This window comes from Neodiprion virginianus, chromosome 3 (assembly GCF_021901495.1).
Source record: "Neodiprion virginianus isolate iyNeoVirg1 chromosome 3, iyNeoVirg1.1, whole genome shotgun sequence".
Taxonomy (NCBI): domain Eukaryota; kingdom Metazoa; phylum Arthropoda; class Insecta; order Hymenoptera; family Diprionidae; genus Neodiprion; species Neodiprion virginianus.
Genome location: NC_060879.1, coordinates 32,700,937 through 32,725,230, shown reverse-complemented (window position 1 = coordinate 32,725,230; position 24,294 = coordinate 32,700,937). Strand labels below are relative to the sequence as shown.

Here is a 24,294-nt window from a genome sequence, read left to right as displayed (position 1 = left end):
AACGATTTTTTTCTTGTTTTTTTTACAGAGAAAATAATTCGCAATTATACCGTACCTATACCATAGTTTATCATCGTGGGGGATCCAAAAGAGAAGAAATGTAATAGTTCGTTAATCCGTCCGTTACTAATCGATCCGCACCTTGCGCCTTGTGTTTAAATATATTACATTCAACTTGTCAACCTTCTAAAGTAGTTCAACTTTTTATGTCTTTCTTTTTCGTCGTAGATTTGCGGTATTCGCATCTTGGCCCAATTCGTCGTACATCACCGTAATATGCCTTCGCATTGAAGCTTTATTGGCAGTTTTAAATAATTAGGAAAACTTGCAAACGTTCCAAAAGAGTGACGAAAAGTTAGAATTAAATCGCAGAGCTTATCGGCTTTAATCGACCTGCAGCGTCGCACAGATTACACGACGAAAGCAAAATCTTACGCGTGAAAATAAAAGTCGCGAGTTTTTAACCAACGACGAACTGCTTGCAAATTGAAAAAACAAAATAAATAAAAAAATAATATCAAGCGCGTAATCTACCTCACATCCCATATTCTACGTAAAATAATAGACGCGGTATTTGAGGAACGAATATTCCAAGTGTGATTTTGCGCTTTTCTGTAAGCTGTGTATGTGCATTAAGCAGACGAAAAAGTACGTCGAAGAAAGCCGCATGAATCCTGATGCAGTAATTACTCGACTGATGATGACGACTGGATTTTATATAACCCCGCAATATTTTACCGGTTTCAGAATGTCAAGCGTCACATTAATCACCGCGAGGTATCATTCAAATTCGCCACTGTAAGTAATAAACTTATACCAGATGAGGGGGACAAAAAAATTCTATTAATCTGAAATTAATTTCAACGAAGATCTGTTATACCATACACCCATCATAGCCAGTAACGTAGCAAACAGGGTTCCGTAGTATTATCGTAGTTGAACGAAAAAATATAAAATAACGGTGTAAGAGAGATCATTGCAAGCAATATGGAGCGTTTCTCACGACGATAAATTACACTTTTAATAATAATAAAGTATCTATGCACATAAATTACAGCTCCATGTTTGAAAAATCATACAAGCTGTGAGTGCGAAGCGAACGAACCAAGTCAGCTGGGCTCTCTATCTAACTCTCATGGAAATCAAGTGCCCGTTTAGCGGTTTGAAATCGTGCAATAAAATGAAATTCAGTGGGTCTTCTAATGAATTTCGAAAGCTTTGGAAATTACTTAATGAGATTCATTTTCCCCGAGATTATATTTATACGCGAACGAAATAAGATCGTTGAGTAAATGCAAGAACTCTTGAATCCCGATAAGGCATTAGAAACAGATTTCATCATTATGTGCGCCGAGGTTTTACAACATTTCACAAATCATTTAATCGATATAAAACATAAGCTTCATTCGCGACTTTTAATAAATTATTGGAGAATGTTTTCCAAACGATCGTCGATCCTCGTCCATTTTTTTCTCTTTTCTTCTTCTTTTTTTTTTACTATTCCTCTAGTCCAAAAATTTATGCCAAAGTAGATATAGAAAGATACGAAGAAAAAAAAAAACCGCAATTCCTTACTGCAGCTAAAGTAACGATACCATGACATACTGTATAGGTACAATAATATGTAACGATACGAATGCGGAAACTGCAGGCAAGTTTTTGTGTCCGACGATGAGAATGAGTATATATAATAAAGGAGAGAAAAATCAAGAGTCGGAAACGCGATCTCGGCAGCGAAGGTCGTTCTCCTCTTAAAAAGCGACAAGGCCGTTAAGGACTTACAGAGCCGGACGTAAAACGTCGCGCCTGGTTTCGCTCGGACCGACTGTCTAACCGTCCGTCTTCTTGTCTCTGGAGATATCCCGCAGCCAGCCATAACCAAGAACCGGAAAGACATCTTTGTACGGCGGACGGAAAGGCGAAAATTGCTGAGAAAAACTGGTCACGTTGTTCCTACATCTCGGAGGACACTGATCGACGTGTTTGCACAATATTTGCATTCGAAAAAATATATTTATCCACATGATTAAGTTGCCGATTGAATATTCGTAATTTTGAACAACGATGTTACAACTATTTCTAGCTGTTTATACGTACAAGTTAAAAATTAGACGTTTACACGAAAAAGTGAACCGAGTTTATTACACTAGTCTATTTTCAAAATTACTCTCTCCTTCGAATATCTCGCCGCCCACTGCTTACAGAAATACCGTATGAATGTCGAGAAAAAAAAAAAAAAAAAAAAATTTGGTCGATTACACAAACGTATATTTTAACAGTTTATTTGATCAAGCTGAACCCGTCGGTCCAGTTAATATTAGCAGAATTGTATTCGTGAAAAATCTGTGTTCGTACACAGTGGTCTGTTATATTTTCAAAAATTGACCGAGAGTGGTAAGATTGACCGGTAAAAAAGCCCGTAGCAGCTGCAACTGATCTCTCGATTTGTCGGTAGGAAAAACTGAATTTTTACAAGAACATCGAATACGCTCGGATATTCCGTGAGAATTTAATGCGACTAATTCATATTTAATTATTCCAGGAAAAAGTGAAACGTATCTGCATTTTTGAAACGAATTAAATTGAGACAACCGTTGTTGGATGTTTGAGAATGATTGGATGAACGCAGTAAAAGGCAACTGCTCGTCACGGCCACCCTGTCAGCCGGTAGATACTCGAACTCGAACTCATTCCAAACGAGCCATTAGCGAATGACCGAGTGGGTAATTGAAGCAGGAAGTTCCTTAAAATAAGAATTTAACGTCGTAATTGTAACGTTTGAAAGGCAAGACTGCGCAAAGTTCGATTCTTCTTCCTTTTCTCCCGCTTCTCCTCATTCCAATTTATCCTTGGGCCTGCGATTAGTTGAAAAAGATAACCAAGTTCCACCTTCCGTGAGAAAATACTTATTGTCAAGCAGAGCCGCGTTACGGCTCCTCTTCAATCACCTCCGGAATATCATTTCGGATTACCGCCGCAAGGCCTTAACAGAACAGCATGGCTGTGAGAATTTTTCAATTAGTTTCAAATTTCTTTCTTCTACGATGGCGACTCGAGGTGTTTCCATTTTCATTCTCTTATTCCCCCTCCACGCAATAACCTGATAAAAAGTTTTAATGAGATTATATTATACCTACCGGCCATTAATTGGATTTTCACACCGTAGTTGTATGCCTGAATATGAGAACAAGCCGAGGTGCCTAATCGAAAGTAGGATTATTACCTACGTGAAAATATATAACACAGTTTTTCTTCCAAAACCTGCAGTAGTATTTTTTCGCTCTCTAACGAAACGGAATATAAATTTCCCCCTCGATAAATCACGAGTGGCGACATTTTTTTCTCCACTCCAGTCCACAGATCGCTAAATTTATAAGATTAAGTTAAACTCACTCAGTTTTTGACGTGACGCGGTGTAAATTACGCCGCTGCGGTTTAACGCGAGCGACCCAAAACCCGTGTTTCACGATTTTAGATAGAAAGTTTAGATAATAATTATTACACGCTGCAGTGGATGTTGAGTAAGTCGAAGCTGTAACGAATTGTAAACACGAAAACGAGAACAATTGGCTATTGTGACGTTAATTAGGCACGCTAATAAAACACGGGTACAAAATATAATTTTGTCTAGTTACAAATTTTTCTTTAAAATCCAAGTTCACGATATCCTCCAGCTCTCTCATATTGTCGCGCGAATCCATCCTGGAGCCGCGTTTTTTAAGCTAATTGTCCTCATCGGAAACAAGACGCGATAATAAGTAACGAAGTTGATCCTACCCCTCAATTTATCAAAGCACAAGCAGGCAGCTGAGCTCCCCCATCACTCAAACCCACGACTATAATATCCGCCTCCGCAAACAGCTTACAGTTTTAAAATGCAAACGTTAAAAGCTGGCGTCACGTCTTGTCCAAGTTCGATGTGTATTTTTACGTACGGAGTGCATGGAATATCATTAACTAGCTAAAAACTGACTTGGCATCTGCGAGCAACTAACCAACGGGATAAAAAAAACGTAGGCACAAACAAGATTTTCCCTTGATGTATTTATCCCAAAAAAAAAATTTTTTCAAACTTTACGAAACTCGAGACTTCCTTGGCAATCAAAGTTTCTCGGACTGTAATAACTGCGTAACTTCGAGACAGTCTTTGCAGCGTGGTTCTCCAAACTTTTATGCTCAAACTATGCCCGGTTAATCGGATAAGATCGTGCACCACTGTATTTCACGTCATGGATCATTGGTTAACTTTTCGTTAATTTTGTCAGTACCTGTCCGAGAGTCCTGACCCAAAACGAGACGAACAATGCCAAGCCGCTTTCACAGCGAAGGCATATTCTTTTTGGCTAACAATAAATTACAATAGGAGGTACGACAAAAGGCAATGTGTATAATATATGAAGGAAAAAAGACAAGGAGCAAAGAGAGAGAAACAGAAAAGAAAAACATATACCTCGCCAAACCAGTTAATCTTCAGACAACGTGGAATTGTTTCGTCGATTTGAAAAATTTCCAGTAATAGCTGTTACACTTCCAATGGTAAAAACTGCATGGTCCAGTCGAGAATAAACATTTGCCGCGACCCATTGCGACTCACTTTTTTCACGTAAATTAGTTACAAAATTAGACATCAGATATCTCCAACGCAAGTTAAAATGGTTCAATTTTTCTTTCATTTCAATTTTGATCGGACTGAATTACCAAACATATCAATAAACACTCCAATTTTAAGAAAGTAACGGAAACTAACAGAAACATCAATCTGACAGTACCGACTGTTTTTAGTGCTTGTTGATATTTTTCGTAAATTTTCCACAGTGTTCAACATCTATTTGTCAATTCTTAAAACCCCTTCAGAAACCATGCTTTCCCTCACTTGTAATACCATTTTCACACTACCCCCTCAATTGTTTCACGGAGAATAATTTTCTACATTTCAAAGAAACGTACACTAGTGCGTAAGAAAATATAAAAATTCCAGAACACGTAACAGAATTCCCCGAAATTTCCCGGCTTTTCCGCAGGCCGAATTCCTGTAGTTGGGTCGAAAACGAAGAGCGTACCGTTTCGACGGCATCGACGAATGAATTTATGGACGTTTTCGATGACCGAAGACGTCGAGAGCTTATCTTCTCCTCTTCTGAAACTATCACTTATAAAACGATGGAAGGTCGTTACTAACCAAACAGTAAATTTATATGGCTCTCCTTCGTCACGTTGCGTGTGAATATGTATAAAACCGATGGTAATAAAATGGACTTAGAAAACTTTACGTTGACCCGGCGAGAGCACGAGAAGCACCTTTGCAAACCTTCTAGTTAGGCGTTTTTATCGCTTTCGAATAACCGACATCGTCGGCTAGGCTCTGTTTTACCGCACTCTTAAACATCCATATCTGTACGTGTAAGGTGTATATTGAGTCGAGTTCACTCCGCGTGTTCAGGTGGTGCATGACGGTAATCAGTTACGAGATAAACATCCCGTATTTCCCACAAACGTTGACCGTAATTTTTGTCAATTCCAATCGATGCCGGAAAAGTTCGGAACGACTGAAGTGTTGGCATAGAAATGGTGTTACCGAAGCGGATAATTTATTTGAGAGCTGGAACCACCTATCGTTTATTCTAACAGTTGTCTCCAGATACAGGACCAGTTTAACGGTTGGAAACTTGAAGAATTAGCTAGCCAAATAACCCAGTAATCGTTACGGAGAATGTGCTCTTCCATGTCCAGTTGAAAGGCGTAAGTCCCGAGACTCTCGTAAGCTTGGGAGGTAAACGATTAAACACACGTTGGTCGTTTCCGCCGATTCCCAATCATTCGAGAGCCGTTTTTTAAAAATTAGTATGGCCGCCATAACGGTCGATGGTATGTGCGATATGTCCACATAACCATTTCGCGCCGAGACTCTTTGAGGAATACGATCTCGCGACGTGGTGCGAGTGGACAGGTGTATGTGAGGTAACACGTGCAAGGACCGCTTCTGAGCCTTTGCCGAAAACCGCGCTCGTCTCGTTCGTTCGTTCACAGGCGGGCGTTAGTTCAGGTCACCCTAAAAACCGGTTGACCACTCCGTTGGTCAGTCGAGCCGTCGACGCCGCTCCGGATCGATTCCCACCTTAATCTTCCACGTGCTTTGTAGGTGTGCAGTGTGTATACCGTATAGGTTATGGAGGTGCACACAAAGATGTCTCGACTTCGGGCTTGGATCTCAATTTCTTGAAATCAACCGCAAGCCGGCAGTCGATGCCAATTCATTTGGATTACCATTCTTTCCTTGTAGGTACCCCATAACACTCGTGACTCGACGTACCAATAAGACGACCGTGCAGCGAAGCCGATCGTATTTCGACTTAGAATTTCAAGATCAAGTTCGATCGCTTGGACGACAGGCGGTACGGTTGAATATTGATTTACCGACCATGAGAAGAGTTCACAGTGCTCGTCACTAGGTTCATTATTTTAACGTGGAAAAATTAGAAACTCGTTTACGCCGGTTTCAGATAAGCTTTTTATGACTCATAGACCGCCACCGAGTGACTATGATTTTGATACCATTCAATTTCAGAGTTAGATAGCTGTTGCATATCGTCCTGTACAAATAATGATAGCGGTGCATCTTTCTATTTACGGTTCACGGGATAATAATCGCTGTTTCGTAGGTCACGCTGATCTGCAACACAGTTTTCAATCGCTTCGAGTCCTGTAATTTACTAGACAATCGTGATTTCATCGTTCTACGATGTTCAAGATAGTCAGGATGATCTCGAAACGTATCTTATATAGAAGCGGTCTAATCGAGTCCTCGAGTTTCCGATCAAGTAATCGCGATTTCACATTTTCATCTTCAACCGAGTCGAGTCAATTTGTACCTGCACCTGCACAGATCCGAAATAGAACAAGCATTTCTCTTTGACGTGATACCGTGTTCAGGAAAGTTTTGGGATCGACTCTGAACCTTTCCAATTCTCGCGCATATACGTATAAGTATCCCCAAGGTCTTCCACCGCTGCAGCATAGAAATGTACAAGTTATTTCTGCACCAGTTTCGCATGAAAAATTCCCTGCCCTATTTTGCATTCACCCGGCATTCAAGCTCCGACCCAGTGACCAGTCTCTTGTCAGTATCTATCCTACGGCCATGCGGGTTGCATGTACGCACATATAACTATTCCACGGAACTCTACGTGCCCCGAGCCGAAAGATATTCAGGTTTTATTCGAAAATTTGAATTCACGGCGAAAAGAGGCACGGTGAAAAATTACAGATTCTGATTTTCGACGTGCAGAGAATCTTCCACTAGTAGATCATGGAAGCGAGTAAAGTCTCGATACGCTTCGGAACAATTCAAAAGTCATGCTCTCGAGTCAATTGTCCGCTCTCGAAGTATGATCACAGGTTTATCATCATATAGTGAGCCCTAATTTTCTGTCCGTTCGGCCGTTAAAGCTGCTTAAATAACAAATAATACAACCAGAGCTGTGTATCAGTAGCGGATTGATTTTTCAACGTATAATTTCTATGCGAGCTTACATATGTGGACCAGTAATTACCATCGTCCCGTTAATTGTATAGTCTAGTGTTTTTCCTTAGGTGAAACCGTTCCGTGGTTTCCCTTAAGCGCGCTATACGGTAGTGATCCACGAGCAACAACCGATCATTTGTTAAACTTGTTGATGAAAAAGGAGCAAAACGGACCACCGCTGGTTACTACGATCATCATGAGAGATATTACGGAGAACAGATGCGCGAGCGTAACTTACAAACAGATCCTTGAACCTGTTTCATTCAAATATGTTCACACATTCACAGTCACTTGCAGATTCAGGACGTTGCGAAAACCCGGTCGCGGTTATATTTTCAACGACGCAGTGTTTCGGTGAGAAAAAAAATGTCGTTATAGATATCGTTATTTAACGCAGAGATTAATTATCGTGCTTCAAAATTGAACCTAATCATCAATAACCCCCCCGTATCCACGAATGATGGTGAAGTTGGTAACGTTACTGTAACGATGCATGTTTAGGAAAAAATCGTTACTCGGCACCTTTAGCAATATCCGAAATTTAATAAACCACGATGAACAAACCATAATCTTATTTTGAAAAGCCAACTCCCATAAAAACAATTTTAAAATTAGGCAATAACGATTTTTTCCTTGATGTTTCGTTGCGTTAATGTTACCAATTTCAGCCTCATATCAATGAGCGGCATGCGTATGGTATCGGTATGGTGTAGCGTGAAATCGTGTACATGTGACGTAGGATATGGGACGTCGACGGCACGAAGCTATAATTTATCGACGTCATACCGTCTCGTTAAAATTTGAACCGTTCGAATGAAGCCTAATGGCATAATTTCCTGGTTGCACGGGACATTGGCCCCCGTACGTTTGGTTACCGTTCACGTTCAACAAATATCGTGAAACCTGGCTAAAGTGCATCAATATGTTGCCTTTGGAATTATATTTTTGCGTATAATATATATATGTATCTGGTTTACGGTTGCGAATCCTACAAACATCCCCAAAATTGCATCATTGAACATCCTTTCTTTCGACTTCTTCCATTTTCATTTCATTTTATATATTTCTTCTTCTCTCTTCTTCTATTCCACTTCATCGTCAGTTTTGGGCAATTTCAATTGGCACGAAACGAGGAACGTTTGAAAATGAATAAAGGGCCCTTCGCCGATGTTCGACTACCGCCAGTTGTCGGTTGCAATTAAAAATACCGCCTCTCGGCAATAAACCATTCTCACGTACGGTATGCCTGGCAACGGAGGAACTTACTGCAACACCGTAAACTCCCAAGAAAAACTCAAGACTGTCGCGGCATCATTATTTGCACCATCTGGGTACCAGGGTAGGTACACGAAGGGACGAATGTTTCCACCAACTTCAACAACGGACGAATCGACTTGACATCACAGTTTCTAGCTTAAAAAAAATCCGATTCACTACAGCAGTTGTACACTTACGGACGAGCATAATTGCATCGAAGCGTCCCCTGTAAGGTAGTACGAAGATACATTTCCATTCGCTCTAGAGCGAAGCGAGGATCGACCGCAAAGATCTTTTTGCCTGCACAGAATTTATACATACATAAACGTATAAATAGCTCGGGGCGCAAGTATCCTTATAAAATTGAATTCCTCGGAGCGTAATAAATCGATGTAAATATTTTTTAAAGTCGGTGACAGTGCGCTGCAGGCTACATGTTGTCCTCATCGCGTACATGCATGCATATGAACCAGGGTATAGTCAAGTTACATAATTTCGCGTGGATTATACCGTAGGTACACATATATATTTTCATGCGATATTCATGCGCCATCGGGAGGGATAGAGAAAGATAGGACTAGGGACAGGGGGGAAGAGAGAGAGAGAGACACGTTGTATTTTTCACTTCAAAATAGAGTCGGTGGTCTCCGACTATCGGAATCGCGCGGTTAGCTAATCTATCATCCGCGGTTTTCCCTCGCAGGCTTTGCTATTCATCTCTGTATACCTTCCCCCTTTGCGTATACCAACTACAGTGATTGACAAATTAATACAGAGTATCCAGACGATTTTGTAAATTTTCAAAATAAGATCCGAGTGGGTGCGAAACAGCGATAACACAATCTATCCGACGGTCGATGTGCAAAGAAGTAGAGCGGATCATAATGCGTACTTCTTATATAGTATATACGTCTACAACATATACCTATATTAAGTTGAGAGAGAAAAATTGTTACTGACTCGGTGTGTGTGGGTACATATATGTATACAATTTTTATATACCTACCTAAAACGACACACACTCATGTACACGAAGCCGTCCATCGACAAGAAGGAGAGAGAGAGGTATACCTGCTGAAATTTGACCCCCGTAAGCGCATTAGAGAGAAAACGGAGGGGGGGAATTAATGGAAATACGAGAAACGTAGTAGGTACGGGGTTTTCACGCCGCGTGTTATATTTGGTGTTACAGGAACCTTTGAAGTTCGTCCGAAATCGTACCGTGACTCAATTAACGCCCGAAATTCTTATCCGATCTGACGATATGACGTAATTTTAACGTAAGCTCCAACGAAACCTGTGCACGATCGCGCCGTGACCAACCCGGATGCTCACTTACCCCGAAAGCCGTTTTCCCGCCCCCCGGAAGCAGAGCATCGGATGTGTTTGACAGAGTGTAAGTAAGGTCCGAGTTTCTGGGTTCGAACCCAGGAAATGAGGCGAACCCTCGTATAAGCGTGGCGGCGAGTCGTACAGGTACATCGGGGAGTCTTGGGTGTGTTATACCTTTTCCAGTTATAGCATGGGTACAATGGTATCGATCCATCAACTTATGGCTAACAATAAGTTGCGCGGTGCTTCGGTCAGCGTGCTCTATTGATCCTGCCGAAAGTACGATCGGCGAAATATTACCGGCTAGTCAGTCAGTTACCCTCGAGTCTTTGAATGTGTGTTTTTGTTGATTTCGTTTTTTCAAATTTGCCTTCTTCTTACGTCGTTCTTCTCTCGCCGTCGCCGTCAGAGAATCATCGTAATAACCCTACGCCAAACCGGGGCAGACATAGCCGGGGGCTGATCGCGGAACGAATGAACCGACTTGGAACTTAGGTACCAGCGTCACAAATCAGTTATTCCTTCTTCTGTTTTCAATTTTTTCCAATTAGAATATTATACTTTAGAGCTTGCAATTGATTTAATCACTGTGTTCAACGGGAAAGTCAGTTTCCTGTTTGGACCATGGATCGATTCATAAAACGTGAATAATATCCGTGAGAGGAAAACAACACGGTACTCTTTCAACAGTTTACGTTACTACAATTATAGGTTTGCGTAGTTACGTCCAATCCTATTGTATCCTACAACTCAGTCGGAAAAAAATACTGTCTTTTAAATTTTTTCGTCAGACCCTTAGATTTATATATATTCTTTAGATTGTAAAAATATATTATTGCAAAGAAAAAAATCTTTCTTTCTCTTCTTGACCATGAAAATGAACAGAGGCTAATAAACAACTGTAAACGAGGGCCGAGGACTTATACAACCGTGGAAATAATTCAGCGATAGTCATATTTTTACACTCGTTGTGAAATGTAATATTCTTGACTATTTTTACGGTCGAAGTGACATTTCCGACGTCTTATTATACCCATAAATAAAATTTGGAGATAATATTGTGGGATATATTACAGTCTTTCTCTCTCTATCCCTATATCTATCTCTCACTCTCTTTCTCTTTCTCTCTCGGAGCACAAACTCTTTGCCCATTTGCCCATCGAATCGTGAAAGCACCGAATGATTCAATTTTCTTATTTTAATTTCATTCGAATTTATAGTGTAGATCAGGAATACGACCTCGTCCTCTATCCGCGAATTCCAACCAGCCTTTGGGGTGGCTGGTTTATTACCTTCTCAAGCTTGCCGAGGACCGGTGTAACATATGCGTTATCGACCTAAACTTTAGTCCTTTCCATACCTCAGAACCCTCCGACCCTAGCACACAAGACTGAATTATAAACTTGAAAGCTAATTTCTTACATCCAAGATCTCGGCAATAAACTGTGTCTGCAGGCGCTTCAAAGTTTATTCGAGAGTGGCAAAGAGAAGTCAAAATTTATATTATATAAATGAAGCATCCTCATGGCAAACGAATGTCAAGAGAAATCTTCATTACTAGGGTAAGTTTCATTCAAACATGTACATGTTATACTGTACAAGATTCAATATTTATACAAGGTCTGTATATTTCTGTCTGTTGCAGTTGAGCGAACTGTTTTTCAATCATCCTCTTCGCAGTTTTTAGTTGCATAGCTTTTTTTAAATTTTTTTTTTTTTGTCGCCACTGGAAAGAATTAATAGAAATTGTCTAGAGCAAAAAATATTCCGTTGATTTCTCGGGCGAAATTGCATCGATTCGGACGAACGAATATAAACAAATTGGCAGAACGGTTTGTTATTTTCCATAGATCAAATTAGGCATTCACGAGGACGTGCGTCGAGCGGTAATGCACACGAATTTGTCAAGTTCAGCAGAATACCGAGTAAGTACAGCGTACGTGTACGTGTACATTGTACAAGCAAACCAGGCAACGTGAGTATTACCGTAATAAAGCCAGAATCCACAACAGCAGGGGAGAAAAAAGGAACGAAACGTCGGTCTAAATAGTTCATCGAGATTGAAAAAAAAGATTCTATCGCACCACCGCGAGAAGAATTTTATTCCCTTCTTTTCTCGTCTTAATACACATCGCAGAGAAACGGCTACGCTGCGGAAAATTCGAAATAAACTATTTAAACGTTGTGTCCCGAGGAGTCCCACTAAATGATGCAACACTTGCGGGTAACTCGATGCTCGGGTCGTGGTATAGTACGAACTGCCGTACACGAAGCTGAGATGAAAGTGTATTTCTCTCGTGGGCATGTAAGAAGAAGAGAGGCGACGGAAGGGAACGCGAGTTTTTGCCAGAGTATGGGTCATCAGTTTTGAAAATGACAAGAAAGAGTAAACTTTTCCCCGAGACTGTACAAGCTATCGTAACTTTAATCCTCGGCGTGTGCACAATTTTCCTCGCTCAACTTGCAGAAGAATAGCCGCAGAGGAGACATTCACCATAAGACACTGCACTCGTAACGGCGGCGGCGGCAGAGCATATCGAGAGGAACGGCTACACCCTCAACCGTCACGAAATATACATTACCATTATTTAGTCACGGGTCTTAGTTGCATTTTGTATTTATTACGTCAAGGTCCTACGTGCCTTGGATTACACGGGGCCCCAGAGAACATACGGGTTCCTCTTATTTCTAGGCACGGACACTATCGTGGCTTCGACGACTAGGAGGTGCTCGCTTGCTCCTTTCGAATCGAGACCATGCATCGCTGGAACCTTGCTATTAAAACGTTGAACATCGTTGGGTAGCATGTGTTACGTTGTACGTTGAAACGGGCAATTTTGCAGACAACTGCATTGATCCGAACGCTGTGCTCATTTAATGCTGCCCACCACGGTTGTCAACGTTCGGAGGTTTCACGGTTGACACGTTGAAACGTTTCGCTTCAATTCATCGACTGTAAATCGCGAATCGTATATTTGGAGAAATAAATGAGAAGAAGATTTCTGATGAGACACTTGATAAATTTTAGGTTCCTGGACTCGTTGTGGATACTAAACCATTGGTTTCGTTCAATCTTCGTTCTCGCTGGACACGTTACAACAGCGCGAAATTTATGTGATAATCGATTCTGTAACGCTCAAAAGTAAATAATGATGATGATGATGATGATGATGATGTGATGATGATGATGATGATAATGATGATGATGATGATGATGGTCCTCGGATCGGCGTATTATCAAAACTCCATAATGGACCATTGACGTAGGGTTTATGAATCGTTGGAATCGCGTCGACGACGGTTGAACCGGGTAGAAGGCGACAAAGAAAATTGTTGTAGTAAGCGGGATAATCACCCGCACAGCTTCGAGTCGCCCAATGTAGGTTGTACCTTGTAACAAGTTTCACGACCGAGCGAATAATTCGCGAGCGGGTGGTACACTACTGGCCACTGTATATAATTACAAAAGATACGTAGGTACGTACACCGTAACCGTTTCGTGACTTAAGATACCGATTTACGACGGCATGCGGCAGTGAGCAGAGAGATGTAGCAGTAATGGTACCATCTCAATTAGGCTCATCTCACGGATTTTTACTTAAACCGGTCCAAGATCGTGAGAAGAACGCGGTGATATTGCTCATTGTCCGCCGCAGCGTATTGCGGCCGTTATTATATCGTGCAGACAGGCTGGAGGAAGAGAGTTCATCAGCTCCATCGCTCCATTGCGAATATAAATTCGCCTCAAGTTTGTATAAAATCTCCCCAGCAGCAGCTGCTGCTGCTTTACTGCGCGGTATATAAAACTTTAAGAGCCAGTGGTAAAGTACCTCTTGCTACCGCCGTTTTCGTACCTGATACCTAGACTTTGAGCCGCTCGACTCTGACCTGCAATTTTATTAAACGGATCAAAATAATTGAAAACGAATTAAACACGTCAAGCTGATCCCGACGATTTTGCGCACGTGAGGTCATCCTGAATGACCTGATTGCCTATCGCTGTACACCTAATGGCTTTGCCACTTCTATTCCTACTGTTACGTAGCGGAATGGTTCCTGTGACAATATTGTCGCTGCATCGGTCCACGGACAATCAGTATCGACATTTAAATCCCTGGTATATAAACACACCAGCTGAAATGCATACGTGCTTTTCCGCCGCGAGATCGAAGTTTGTGACGTTAGCTTCACGGTGCATTTGACACCTGTTATGAAGACTCGTATTACGGAAGCAACTCTTTCAAAATTATTCTAAAATTGTAAATTTTAAATCAATTGTTTACGTTAACGTTACTAACTTTAATTTTCTCAACCGCAAAATTTTTACCCCGCCTGCACACAGCACTGCGTTCAATCGATTTAATCGCGACATAGTTTTGAAAGAAGTAATAAATGGAATTGAAAATTATCGGCAATTGTTGGAACTGTGCAGAGTATTTCTTCTTCCTTTTTCGCGAGGTTTTTTTCAACTATTTTAGCTTCTTTGTTTCAAACTATCATCCAGGTATACCTTCGGTGCTTGGGATGGAAACAACGGGAGAAATTACCATAATTTTTTCTTCGACATTTCACTTTCTGATCGCAAATAATATGGACGGTGTTGTAGCAACAAAAACAATATCATCGATGAATCTGTATCGATGAGATGTATGTCACACATAGCTATTAAAAGTTTATAATACAAAAATCAAATTTATCGTATTACAGAATTGACCAGTTCTACCGTTGTCAAGAAATGAAAATCGTACGTCAATTACCGCGGGATTGAGATTGAATTTACTGTGAAAGAAAAAGTAGTACAGTTACAGAAATAGAATAAGCAGAGAAAACTGCCAGCATAAGAAAAGAGAGAAATAAATTCAACAGCTCTCCCCGACCATTGTATTAGAGTTTGATGGTACACCATACACCATCAAATTGTATCAGCGCGAGAGATGAGAGACTCAACTTTTCTGAATCTTCTCAATTGTTTCTGTGCGCAATTTATTCTTCATCGTGGTTTTTACATCAATGAAAATTATCATCCAGACTTCCCGTAGATCTTCAAACTCGTAAATCTTTCAAGATTCTTGGAAGTTGAAGAGTTTAATGTTTTCATATTTTCCAACAGAATACCGTACAGCAGCTGATCGGTGCAGCTTCTGTCTCGAGACACCGTTAAGTTATGAAAACTCGAGTGGTCTCAGCTCGCCAGTCTGTGGCGGCGGAGACTCAATCACGTTCACACCAGACTGGGTCATCCATAAAATATCGAAACGACTATTAGCGGGGTCTCCTCCGTCTCCTTTTCCAATGGTCATAACCGTCCTTCTCTCACCGTTTTTAAACCGGTTAAAACCCTTCCGATCATTTACCGAAATTTCCTCTCTTCTTCGGTCCGGATCACGCCAATCGCTGACATATATCGGACAGTAATCTTCGCAAAATAAGATACATGTGTGATTATTCACTCATTGAAGAAACTGCAGTGAGATCCTTCGATATGAATATCATTCTGACACGATCACCTTTTGCGTGCGTCACTTTGACCCATTGTTGATGCATCAAGTAACTCACCTTACATAGTCTGTACGAGAGACTTTCGCATAACGTTTGCTTCATTGCTCATCCATAATTATAATAAAATATACGAATTTACGAACAATCGAGTTGAATTTCGCAAGAAGTCACTGTGAAAATGCCGAGTTCATATCTTTTTTTTGTTTTTCAAATGACTCACAAGAATATTACATTACACATAACGCCCTTACATTTGAGAATTAGCGTATTTGAAAATGATTAGATTGAATTTTATGGTGAACTCGAATACCTCGACCTCTGGTTCAACGTCCATCTCCATCAGGTCGTGAAACGCTTTTTACACATTGTATTGATAATCAAAACGATACGCTTCAACTTTTCAAAACTATTTTTCGAAAACAATTGTTTAGAATTACTCTCAAATCAGAGTTGCAGAAAGTATAAGTTTCTGCCAATTCAATAAACGTGCTTATGGAGAATATATGAAAATTTCATGCATTTCTCAAGACTCACGTTATTCAAAATACTTACTCTCAGCGTTATTTTCGGAAAACTTATTATTTATCTCTATCACTTTGTCACAGTCCCAATTCCTCAACAATACATAATATTGGTTCTAATAAATGGAAAGTATACACTCTTGTTCGTCAAGATTATAATAATTCATATAGAAATACAGTGATCTCTTATTATCGTAGGAATAACTGTTAAAGTACCTAGATTATCCCTAAATTCTTACGTTTCATTGCAATTATGGAGAAAGCAATGATGAAGCAGACATTAATACCAAAAGTCTCTCCGTCTAAGATTAAGCTTCTCGAAAAGTAGCTTGCCATATACCTAAAATAAGCCGACTTATCCGCTGAAATAACATTCGTTTCTTTCAAACACCTTGCACTACAAATCCCAAGACAAATCCTCAACAATTTTTTGCGTACATAGAAGCGAGAAAATTTTCAAAGAAGAGGGAATACTTTCAGATTATTGATACGGCAATGTAAAGGAGTATCGGACGAATTCGCACTATTAGCTTTCTCGTCCATGCATTTTTTCTTTTCTTTTTTTTTTTTCAAAGATCGAAAACTCAAAAAACCACCATCATACGTGGTTGGTGAAAAGCGATAATAATCATAACGGTGAATAATGGAGTCGATAGTAGCCGGACACCCTACCGTAAATAATTTATACGTATTGCTATGAATATACAGGTGGTAGTTTGCATGTTATATGCGCATAGATAGGTACGATAATGCGGGGTCATGACGATAACGCGGGCGCCGTGAATTTATTCGCACATACCTCGGAGGGGTCTGAAAGGCTATGCAAATTTTAATCGGCAAACGATCGATCATCGACGTTTTATTTTTTCCATACTTGTATATCTCCTCTTACATTTACCACAGCAGCCTCATTTTCTTAATTCCTCTGGGTCTCCGACGCGTGTTGCGTATAGTTTAGTTAGCAGCTTTCTTGGCTCGACTTCTTTTCCTCCACGCTACTCGTATCACAAATCATCTTATAAAAAGAATCGTTCAATACCAAGTATAGGAGGAAAATTGGCTGTACGCTTTGAGATAGTCTTGAGAGAATTTAATTATAATTGCACAGTATCGCTGGGGAGAATTTCCTGCGTATTCTCTGGTTCCTCGTCCTATCGCTAGCGGTAATTCTAAATCATTGAGACGCGTTGGCGCAGCTGCAACACCGACAGCAGCGGTAGCAACATCATCTTCATCATCCTCATCAGGATAGCCAAAGCTTGCTTATCTATAAGTGGCCTTAAAGCTTGTTGGCGTGTTACGAGATGCTTTTTAACAACCGTAATGTGCAAAGTCCAAAGTTCTGTGTCGCATTTCACAAGGTGAAAGTTAGTAAAGTTAACGTAACAAAGCATCGAAAAGAAACTCATTGACTTACAATTCTAGAAAGATCCTAATGTCAAGAGTTTAGTTTTCATAATATGAATACATTTCGCTTCAAGTGTGGATTACTGAATTTCAGACAATCCTAAAATTACGAAGTAACGATTCTTTCTTGAAAATTCATCGTCACATTTCGTTATCGTAAGTATTATATATTGCGTTATACTGCCTGCGTATCCGTGTTTTATGATAAAAGCACGCTACCTGCGTATAAGGTTTAAATAAAACAACTTGCGATACGGGATGCGCAGTCTAAACGCGAGTTTTATTATTTGCCGAAATATTTCCACACTCTTGAACACCGAGCTTCCCGAACAATGTTTTACGAAAGAGCAATTACTGGAAACCATTTCCGTCGGGTTGAATTGCAGATATCGCGAACGCATAGATGAGCTTTACAGGATATTTGATACAGGCATATGTCTAAAATATTCAATGGTCCTGCGACGACTTTACGCTACAATCATAACATATGCGTGCATTGAAATACGATGTAAACAGCTGCAACACTGGTTTCTTTTATTCACATTCCTTTTTCACTTTGCCGTCCAAGTATTTACTTCGAAGGATTACCAACGTTTTACGAGGTTGAAACAAGTAACGTTAACGTCGCGAAACATCAGGAAGAAATTTATTATTTTGCAATCTTAGAATGACTTTCAATAAGTTAGCTTTTGAAAAATATGGGTATGTTTGCTTCGGCATGATTTACTGAATTTCAGACATTTCTAGTGGTGCGAAGTAAAGATTCTTCCTGAACATGCGTTATTACAATAAACGGTAGTAACTGTATAAACATATATCTTGAATATATTCAATCCTTGTAAACCATATTGACTGACCAATGAAGCGACTACCGTAATTTTTTCGTTAAGAATAGCTATTCTACTAGAATACTTGCGACGCTACGAGAGGCAACGACATTATGTACTTCGTTATAAGCCAATTATCGATTTTACAAGATTATGTATATACAACTTAAAAATACTAACTGATCCGCTTTCCAAGGATCCACGTGTTTCAGGGTGGAGGTAAAAGAATAGAAAGGTCAGAAAATAGAAGCGCCACAGTATCGAATTTTCAATGAAGCGGAAATCTACCTTATAGATTTTAACGAATGTAAAAAGTCGAGAAAAATAGAGATCAGAATATAGAATACCAAAGTGTATAATCGTATACAGATTATAAATTTTGTTCTTCTATATTTTATAACCTTTCTGTATTTCTGGAATTTGTATATTCTCAATTCTACGAAATACATTTTCACGTCTTTGAAAATTCGATATTTTGGTTCTTGTATAAATCGGCCGTTCTAATTTTTCACCCCCATCCGTCTTTCGGCACATGTTTATCCCAGCATGTCGTGTAAGAAAAACTTCTAACAAATGCTACAACTTTTTTACGGAAATAATTAAGGTCGAGAGAGTGATTAAATATGTGACCCCTGCAGGAGCGGTAAAACACGCCTTTTTTCTACGAGATGTATCACTCTCGCGACCGAAGAAACTGATATCATAGTGTATCTATAAAAATAACAGTATTAAACTGATAACGACAATGATGATTCATTTTTTTCACCAACGATTCTTTGACAGGTAGATTGACATGTTTGTCGCAGTTCTTAAGATCACACAAGTGTCTGATTGACCAGAATAGCCATGCATGGATGAGTTCACAACCAAGCAACTGCCATTCAAAACTCTAATTGTAAGAACGAATTTCCCTTACGACTGTTGAAGCTTGTTTTTTTTTCGTCCGCAGTTACTAGAAAATTTCGTGCAGTTTATGCGCATTTTTCTCAACTGATTCTTTTTTACCGCAGATCTTTCACCGCGAATTGAATTCAAATACGAGTATACATTACACTGTATACTACGGATGAAACCGCTTTACGCGGTTTCATTGTTGGCGTAAAACAATGCCGGATAAATCAAATTACCTTAGTGTATATAAATCGAAGCGTTGAAAAATTTTTTTTTTGATAGAATAAAAAAATTAGGCATACGCAATTTGTAAGGTTATTTTAATCTCGTTACCAGCGATATAACAGAATTCGACCTGCGCATGCCTGGTTATTTGGGCATTGCGGCAGCAAGCGCAACAATAATACCGGTGAGAGAATAGCTCGCAGTTATCAGAGCAAGACCGTTCGTTCGGTGGGACCATCGGTGATAAAGTATCGTTTGATCCGATGAGCCGATTAATTTATAGTTCGTCGTAACGATTGTTGATCTAGTTTTTGGCAGAGGACGGATCGGTCGATCGTCGGTGTTACGTATATATACATATATAAATATCATCGTAAGAGAGGAGTCCCAAAAAGAACCCGGATGTGCCGTTTAAGCCGCACAACTAACTTCAATGAATGAAATTAACCGTTTACTTCAACTGACCGAGTTTGTTGTCCATGGGAAAATAATATTATACACAGAGCGCGTACCTGTTTAAATTAAGTTTAGTAAACAAACGACGACGCCGCGAGTCTCGGGCGAAGAAGAAGCAGGCCGTGACGAAAGATGGTAGGTGGGATAGGTTTCTTAGGTAGGTACGTAGGTGGGTAAACTTACGACTTCCCTTTTTTTCTCTTTTTCCTTCGCCGGGGTTTGTCCAGCTTATCTCAAAGACAAAGACGGGGTTTTGCCGTTAAACATTGCGTGTGTATTTTGTCACCAGACCTTGATAAGCGCTTTAGTTCTTTGCGGAGGCGTCTTCTTACCCTCCCATGCTGCACCAGTTTCCAAACACTTTGGAGCCCCCTCCGAAACCCGGTAGAAGGATATTGTATCGTTGCTTGTGTCGTTAACGGTTACAACTGTTGGTAGCGTAATGCATACCGTACAATAAAGCGCTGATGTGGGGGTAGGCAAATTTCGTGTACAGTAAACAAAAAACAATAAACTGTTTCGCGGAACAAAGGAAAAAAGCTCTTCGCATGGCTTTTGAACGGCAAGCTCGTTAACGCACGACTATGAAAACGAATTTAAAAGCCCTCTCTGCATAAAGCCACTTTTCATATCATGGGTATATTTATTTCTTATTCCTCCGCAGATATTATTTAACATTTACAATTTTTTTTTTTTTTTGATACAAATCAATGTCGTATTTTAGCAGCTTAATTAATCCAACTAAAGTTCTTGCTAATGAACTGTAACTGCCGAATAGTAGGTGTAATTCACCCCGGCGTGAAATATAAAATCATACTTTAGTAACTTAACCAAGGGTCTAATGTTTCCATGACGAAACGTTTTTTTACACAGAAAACTATAGAATTGATCGGTTTCATGCCCCACCGTGAATGAAAGGCTTCGATTTATCTAAGAAATATGTACTTCTCCTTTATATTTTTTTCCAAAATGTCAACTCGATAAATTGTGTACTTCAAGTTCCGATCCATCAAGCTTAATCGAAAAGTCTTCTAATAGCCAACGAAATTGTAAATCAATGCAATATTTAGCCACAATTTCATCACTTGGTACTCCAAGACGGTTAATTACGTTCTTCTCATTTGTCAAAATATTACATCGAAATTCACAATTAAAAACTTGTATTTTCGATCAAGCTTGGATTCGATCGGAACTTTGAACGGATGATGAATTTTGGGTCTCTTGCTGCACATGATTCAATAAAATTCGAGCGCGAGAGAGAAAGGAGAATAAAAATTGCAGATTACATATTGGCGAATGTACGATCAGTACATTTGATATTAAAATTCTTCGCACATATTTCACCGTCATGATAAAGCTGCGAAATTTCTTATCGCAGGTAAATCCTAGTTCATTGCGAGAAACGTATAACAGTATACGATAAACGTATTATTAATAATTATATTATGAATTATATTAATTATATTAATTCATAATTACAAGAAATCAAATAAGCTTGAGAAAACTGCTTCGGGCTACTGGCTACTGGCTACTGCTTACTGGTTATTGGTTACGGCTTACTGATCACTGATTATTAGTTACTGATTACTGATTACTGATTACGGATTACTGATTACTGATTACGGGTTACTGATTACTGGATACTGGTTACTGATTACGGGTTACTGATTACTGATTACGGGTTACTGATTACTGGATACTGGTTACTGATTACTGATTACTGATTACTGATTACTGATTACGGATTACTGATTACTGATTACGGGTTATTGGTTAATTATTATTATTATTTTTTCCCCATGTTACCGGGGCACCGCTTTGCAAAGTGGCAAAGAATTCATTATAATGAGACTGAAAAAGCAATCTCCTCTCGTTGCAGCAGGCAGGCCCGTCCTGTCTTTGAATTTACATCTGAATTCACTACAGGTGCGTTAAGAAGAGGTCGAGCTGCCCGCGAACAGCCCATAATTTAAGCGCACCTTAACTATTGTGCGCTGGTGTTGAGAGTTGAGACGACCGTGCATGGGATTCTTTCCCTCTGCACCTTCGTCAGCTCCAAGTATTCGAAATAGCTCCACGGGCGTAATATTCATGTGAAATATGAAACGCGAAAACGTCTTACAAGGTGTCGTACAAAACCAGTTAACTTTTATCGTCTCGTCGTATCGCAATAATTAACACTGAAAAAGTGATTATTTATACGACAAGCATGTCTCATTTCACTGAAATAATCGTTCTATTATTATATATATAGACAAGCAATGAAGAGTTGTTCGAACTGAGAAAAGAAAGAGTATACTGCAATATCATTTATGAGTTAAAATATTTGCCAGCGAAGTTGTTCCCCATTGATACGTAATGGGTGTACGTGTATATTATGCATTTACTTTACTACAGCAGTTTTTATTTTCAACTATAAATTATACCTATGACGATGCACACGTGGATGAATTCGAATGCGGATATTCATTGTAAAGCCGGTAACATAGTAGGCGTGATATTTGTGGCCACGGTTAACAGTTTGCGGCTGGATTACGATAAAATCTTTAATTATAACGGCTGGGTCGCAATTATGTTGTACCTGCCTAACCGCTTACTGCGCATTTATTTTCAAACAAGAACGGTTGGTACTAATTAAATGAACTATTTTTAAGGAACAAAGATAGGAAACGGGGGAGGGCAAGAAGCGAAAGGAAAAAATTATACCGTGTGCCGTTAACAACGTTTCTCAGTCCACGTGACAATCGACCAATGATCGAGGTTTAACGTATAATAACCTCGAGTTACGTGCTCAAGCTCAATGCACACAGCAGTGAGCCCGTGAGAAGACAAAATGTGAAATTTGAGACTTACGAGGGGTCGATGACTTCAGTCCTACTCAATCAATGAAATTTTCAAAAATATCACGCCATTTTGTAACGGAAACTTCCCGTATCCAGTTATCTTCTCGAGTATGATTTACATAGACGAAAGATCGTCACATTCAATATGGTTGAATAGATCCAATACAGAAGATAAAATAATTGTATTTTGCAGCGTAAACGGTAAATAGTGCAGCGTAGTATTGATACGGTTAAAAATTGAATTATCGCTTGTATTGATAAAAAAAATTATGAGTTGCCGACGTTTATTTCAGGGAGAACTCTGACCATGAGAAACGATTCATTGATACGTATATATACACTAGGGTGTTTCACAAAAGCACTCACAAAAAGCACAAATACATAAATAAGTAAAAAATATCACATAAATGATTTGTGTGCTTTTTGTGAGTTAAGTAGTGAATTAATTAGCAAAAAAAAAGTTTACAATCTCAGGTTAACAAATTTAAAGTAATTTTACATAAAAAATAATGTAAATATGGCATATGATATTTTTTTGTAGTTTTATTGGAAAATATTTGAAATTTTTTATTAGTGTTATTTTTGATCGCTGATATCTTTGAAACGGTTGATCTGAGGAACTTTAATCTTCGGCCATTTTTTGTAGAGCGTGAAATTTCTACAAATCTCTTTTTTTAGATTGTTGTTACGATGAACCGTTCCAAAGTAATAAAAATTCAAAATTCAAAAAAAAAAAAATTTCCCGTGTTATTTAAATGGAAAATAAAGAAATGGATACAGGCAAACCTTACTACTGATATTAAGAGCTCATATTGACGCCAAAATTTTTGTTTTCAGGTATACTATCAATTTTTGGACACCATAAGAGAAAAAAAAAAATTCGTCTTTTTTTGAAACACCCTAATATACACCTTAGAAAGAAAATTGGTAACCTAGAATGTCGAGTTATACGTGCATAAGAAATAATATCTCCTTGATAATGTGCGTACAATTCAGTCGGCATTTTTTAAAAATAATAATAAAAATTGAATATTACACAAGTTCGCTGCTTGCTTTCAAGGTGTGGAATGTGAGTATGTACAACAGATTTATATAAACCCTTTAACCACTCCTGCAAAAGAAGAAAATCTTTGTTCCAACAGGTTGCACGACACGTAGAAAAGACTTACACCGTTGTAGATATTTTCTACTTTTTCCTCTTTCATTCTCGCCGGATTTGTTTTCACTTTCATTGTAACTTAACTCTGATCGATTCTTACAAAGTGCAGACAACCGTACTAGGATAATACTTGCATGCAACAGCTATAATAATAATTGTCCTAGCTGCTGCGTTCGCTAATTCTGTAATGCAAATTGATTGGCTTTAATGCACATCGGGTTACGGGTCTCTAATTGCGTTGTTTTACTCAACGATCGATGATCCTTCTCTCCATACTCCAAGGTTTAACAGTAATTACATCGATTGACTATTGCATAGATTTGTCATTACTTCTTCCACGATTTACGGAGTTGCA

General features: G+C 39.2%; 1 protein-coding gene across 3 annotated transcripts in view; it reads right to left on the bottom strand.

Annotated features, from left to right (window-relative positions):
- The window catches only part of LOC124301082 (uncharacterized), a 78,107-nt gene that overhangs the window by 50,970 nt on the left and 2,843 nt on the right, over positions 1–24,294 (bottom strand). The window lies entirely within an intron of this gene.